Source organism: Triticum dicoccoides, chromosome 4A (genome assembly GCF_002162155.2).
Source record: "Triticum dicoccoides isolate Atlit2015 ecotype Zavitan chromosome 4A, WEW_v2.0, whole genome shotgun sequence".
Classification (NCBI taxonomy): domain Eukaryota; kingdom Viridiplantae; phylum Streptophyta; class Magnoliopsida; order Poales; family Poaceae; genus Triticum; species Triticum dicoccoides.
This window is the reverse complement of record NC_041386.1, coordinates 684,262,711-684,268,706: the sequence shown is the minus strand read 5'-3', so window position 1 is coordinate 684,268,706 and position 5,996 is coordinate 684,262,711.

Here is a 5,996-nt window from a genome sequence, read left to right as displayed (position 1 = left end):
TGGGCCGAAGCCCAGAGGGGTTTCTCTTCTTCTTCTTTTTTTTCTATTAGTTTTAGGTTTTGTTTTTCTGTTTTATTTTTATTTATTTTATTTTCTGTTTTAAATCAGTTTAAATTATTTAGACATTTTCGAAAAAAATGTGTTTACTGCACTATAATTACCCTGGCATTTAACTGCACACTCCGAACATTTTAGTTTAACATTTTAAAAACTGTTGTTGTTTGACAATTGTTTTTGAATTGGTTTTTCAATTGGTATGAACTAACGCAAGTTTAGCAACAGTAATCAGAGATGACTTGGCATCATTAGGAGAGGGTTATTGTAGCTTAATTATCCGGGCGTCACAATTCTCCTCCTCTACAAGAAATCTCGTCCCGAGATTTAAGAGGTAGAGAAGGGGGGGGGGGAGGTCTAGTTACAAAATTCTAACGGGTCTTCTCGAAGAAGATAATCCCTTTCGTTGATGTCTTCAATTCTTTATTGCAAGGCATCATGATGAAGTTGTCGTCCTTTCTTCGGGGAACTCCATCGTACTTACGAATAGGTAAGGAGCTCTACAATGATAGGATGTTATAAGGGAAATTCATCTGGGGGTATCCCAGGAATGAACATATGAGTATCTCTCGAGTTGAACAAATTACACATATCGAGAGCAAAGTAAGACGGTGCAATAAGAAGTTTCAAGCGGATAGGCAATCGTTCATTGCCTGAAGCAGAGTGCGAAAGGGGTTCTGAGCAACGGGAATAAGTATTGTGTCCGATACCAGAATAGATCAACAGGCAAGTGGCCCGTGAATTACATACAAAGTCAAGCACGAGGAATAACTTTGACAACAGGTGGTACAGAAGAGTCAGGTTTTGATCCTGGGACCTGTGGGTTATGGGCCCACCATGTGGGTTAAAAGTAGAAAGGGGGGGCTGACATCTTGTACGATCACGATAGCAAGGCATGTCAGAGAGTAGCATGTCAGTTATGTCGGCAACAATGTCGGTACCAAGGGCGAGGGACGAAGAGAACCATTTTCCTGCTCGTTGAACGAGGCGGACCAGTAGGCGAAGTTCTCGTCCATCGGTGGTTACCGGAATGTCATCAACAAAAGTAACAGGGTCTTACTGACAGAATTGTACAACGAGGTGTTTACATAAGCAGGAGAATATTACTGCTCAGATCATATAGTTCACAAGAAAGGTTAAACCAATAATGGAAGGAAAATATGATCATCAGATTAAACAGAACAGTGGAAAGGAAATTATGTTTAACTACATATTTCAAGGGTATATCCTTCCCAAGGACAAGCAGAGCATGATATCCATGTCAGGATATAATGTAGAAAACTCTTTAGGTAGGGGAGAAATTTTTTATGACATTACCCACACAGCGGTGTTTGGATAATTGATCAAGAAACATTTAGCATTGGGCTTTAAATGTTCTTGTTGAAAATCGGAGTACCACAGACATGCTTCGAGATAGCATTGTCATGGTCTTCAAGCAAAGGTCGGACTTTGGATTCACAAAGGATCCATCAGGAACAACTTATAGAATAAGTCTTACAATTTCCTCATGGAAGAATCGATAGCCTTGCTGACAAGGAAACTATAACAATAGGTCCTCTGGCCAGGTGTACTAGGCATGACACCACCTTACCGGGTCATATAAACACCAATGTTATAACTCTTGGAAATATGTCCCAACCATCATATCTGACCAAGATACAGATCCGATTGGTGTCATGATACCTCAGACTCAGGATGCCTGAGAAGAAAAGGGTGCGACACAAATAGACGAGAAGACATTGTAAGATTCTCGGGGAAATGAACTATGAAGTGATTTCCGTTAACAAGAGTCCATCATTAAACCAAGGAGAGGACAAGGAGGTGTCCGGTGAACTCAACGGCAATTCATCGAGATTTCCAAAAGATGGATTTCCACAATTAAGTGAAGAAGGAGATAACATTTGTCAGATCAAATGATATAAGGAAGTATGCTCGAGGAAGACATACACAATTAAACATTGGTTGAAAGGTGCGCCCGAAATATGGGTTGGGTTGCACGACCAATGTCAGAATGGTGATTCAATAATCAATAGCCTAAGAATGAACTTTCGACCATTAACTTCGAAGAAATAGGGTTGCTAGAAGGAAAGAATCCGAACAACACCGTTCACTTGTTGGAATTAACACGGGGACCAAGAAAGAATGGTGATGCTAAGAAGTATTTCTATGTCAAGAATTCTCAAGAGGTGGAACAAATCTCAGAACATTCTTGACATAAGGGATGGTAATACTCCAAGGTAAAGAAGAACAATTGCTGGATAGCAAGGAACTCAAGGTATAACACCAAACATGAACAAGCTTGTGTTGGTGGGAAGGCAATAAAGTGGTCGATGATAATACAATCCATCGAGGCAAGGATGGTATTTCTCATCATGAATCCAATTGATATCCTGGATGAGCTCAGAATGTTGACGATCACGACACCTTTGTCGCGAGAGTTCATGAAGATGTAATCGATCGGCGACGACATCAAGTCAAAGTAATGATGAAGTGAAAGGTTATTGGAACCAAGGGTACGACACAAACTCGAAACCAAGCTTGTTGTTCAAGGCGAAATGATATGACGATGAGGATCGACATAAGGTTAGTTCATCGTCGAGAATTGGTGCTCCCAGAATAAGGACCAGGTAGCACAGTTAGAATCGTCACGACAATGATATAGCCAAACAGGCTAGGAATGGCGTGATCGGGTACAAACTCGTACTTATAGAAGCTTACTGAAGAGTTGTTGAACCGAAAAGCGGACTCGGTTCAGTTATCGGTGTCTTTGAGTGTTCAATAACTCAGAGCCCGCGAAAAATTGGAATCAGTGGGAAGGTAGCACTTGATGAAGAACTCATAAAAAGTTATGCAGTTCCATGATAATCTCGAGATACCAGGGGGGTAATACTCGACACAAGATCAAAGTAAAGGTTGGACTGGTGTATTGATCCATAGAAGACGATTGTTTTAACCTGTCCGAGAAATGAGATCAAAGAAGAACAATCATGGTCGGAACCACGATTGCAAAAGGCCAGATCCTAGATATAAGATGAACTTATACCAAAGGAATAATTCATTTAAGAGAAGCTTTAATGATAAGATCTACATCGTGTCCATGGGCATTAACACAAGTTCAAGGTCAACTCCCACTTCTCCAATGCATAACCTTTCATTCACTTCTCACGTTCGATGAAGTTGCAGTGTTGAAATTTTATCTGGTGAAGCACCAGAAGAGTATGACTCGTGAAAACTTTCGAGTTCACACATACTAAGGAAGGCATAGGTTCAACCCATCGGGGCATCTTAGAATCATATACCAGAATCTTTAGAAATAATTAACTCAAGCTCGAAGGCAGAGCATGGTTGAGAAAGCAGAGGATACAATTTACCAAAGGCATTATGTATCAGAGGAAAGGCTCACAAGGTTATTGAATATGAAGGGGGTTGTCAGATAAAATCCAACAAAGGATCTGGTGGTCCACAAGGGATCTGACGTGAGCATCGGTACTCAACTAGAGGAAGAAGAATGCAAGGAGATCAAATTATAGAAACAACTGGCTAACTCAATCGTCAAATGCAAAGGAATTATGATTTCCAAATCAAGGGATCAGAAGCAATGCTCTGATTAGGGATCGATAAGTTGAATAGCCTTAGGGTACAATCAACGACAATTGGATTGGTCGAGAACCAATTCCAGTTAAAAGAATGGAAGCTCAGCCGGAAAGGTAATTTATAAGGAGCAATGATGATTGCGTGTATTCGCAACATATTGAGTCAACAGACTCAAAATGATAATGACAAGGAATGTCAATAAGATTTCTATACTTATGGGATTAATCATAATGAAAGCAAACAAGAAATTCCAGAGCAATAGGTTGCTGAGGATTTTCGGAATATCGGGTGGTATTTCGAAGACTTTTGTGTAACACATGAACAACTTTGGACGAACGGATACTCGGCAAGTGCGAGGAATTATCCGTTTGGGCATTCAGTTGACATAGAACAGCAAGGCAGTAAGCTCAAGGATTATCGAAAGAACGACGAGTGTTTCGGAGTATCTTGTCATAACAAGACAAACTGGGGATGAATGAAAGAATAACAACTGCAAGTAGTTATTCATAAGGGTTGACGGTGGAAGGGAATTGCAAACGCGATGAACACAAGTTCTCGGGTTAATAGCGGAGAGTATCTTCAGGGGGTCTTCACGTGCAGCAGACGATCGTCCGTAATAAGGGGCTCTCCGGGAGGAAGTAATTACGAGAACCTAGAGTCGGAGTTAGTAAAATCGTTTAACCCGAATAGAAGAGAGTTCAGAATCCCAGAGTAAAGGTCGCGGAGTAAAAGATCCTAGTACCACCCAATGGCGACGTGGGCCCGTAAGGCTCACAGCCATGTTAGTAAAAGTTTTGTAGTGACTAGACTCGACTTCGGCCAAGGAGTGTGGAAGGGGGATTCCTACAGGCAGTCGGCTCTGATACCAACTTGTGACGCCCCCGGTTTAATCGTACACTAATCATGCACGCAAATGTGTACGATCAAGATCAGGGTCTCACGGGAAGATATCACAACACAACTCTACAAATAAAATAAGTCATACAAGCATCATAATACAAGCCAGGGGCCTCGAGGGCTCGAATACAAGTGCTCGATCATAGACGAGTCAGCGGAAGCAACAATATCTGAGTACAGACATAAGTTAAACAAGTTTGCCTTAAGAAGGCTAGCTCAAACTGGGATACAGATCGAAAGAGGCGCAGGCCTCCTGCCTGGGATCCTCCTAACTACTCCAGGTCGTCGTCAGCGGGCTGCACGTAGTAGTAGGCACCTCCGGTGTAGTAGGGGTCGTCGACGACGGTGGCGTCTGGCTCCTGGAGTCCAGCATCTGGTTGCGACAACCAGAAAGAAAGGAAAGGGAGAAAAAAGGGGGAAGAAAGCAACCGTGAGTACTCATCCAAAGTACTCGCAAGCAAGGAACTAAACTACATATGCATGGGTATATGTGTAAGGAGGCCATATCAGTGGACTGAACTGCAGAATGCCAGAATAAGAGGGGGATAACTAGTCCTATCGAAGACTACGCTTCTAAGTCCTCCAAGTAGCATCTCCACTGTAGAATCTCCAAATAGCAACTCCAAGTAACAACTCCAGTAGCATCTCCAGCAGCATCGCGGTAGCATAATCCTACCCGGCGATCCTCTCCTCGTCGCCCTGTAGAAAAGTGATCACCGGGTTGTCTGTGGAACTTGGAAGGGTGTGTTTTATTAAGTATCCGGTTCTAGTTGTCATAAGGTCAAGGTACAACTCCAAGTCGTCCTGTTACCGAAGATCACGGCTATTTGAATAGATTAACTTCCCTGCAGGGGTGCACCAACTTACCCAACACGCTTGATCCCATTTGGCCGGACACACTTTCCTGGGTCATGCCCGGCCGCGGAAGATCAACACGTCGCAGCCCCACCTAGGCACAACAGAGAGGCCAGCACGCCGGTCTAAACCTAAGCGCGCAGGGGTCTGGGCCCATCGCCCTGAGCACACCTGCATGTTGCGTGGGCGGCCGGAAGCAGACCTAGCCTAGCAGGCGTTCCAGTCCAATCCGGCGCGCGCCGCTCCATCGTTGACGTCTGAAGTGCTTCGGCTGATACCACGACGTCGGGATACCCATAACTACTCCCACGTAGATGGTTAGTGCGTATAGGCTCGTAGCCAACTCAGATCAAATACCAAGATCTCGTTAAGCGTGTTAAGTATCCGCGAACGCTGAACAGGGCCAGGCCCACCTCTCTCCTAGGCGGTCTCAACCTGCCCTGTCGCTCCGCCACAAAGATCCACACAGAGGGCCGTCGGGACAAAGGTCCTTTCAGCCCCCAATCCGTGAATCACTCGCGGGTACTCTTCGAGCTGACCCGACTTTAGTCACCATCTGTATAGTATGTATGTATGTATAGTATATACCCGTGATC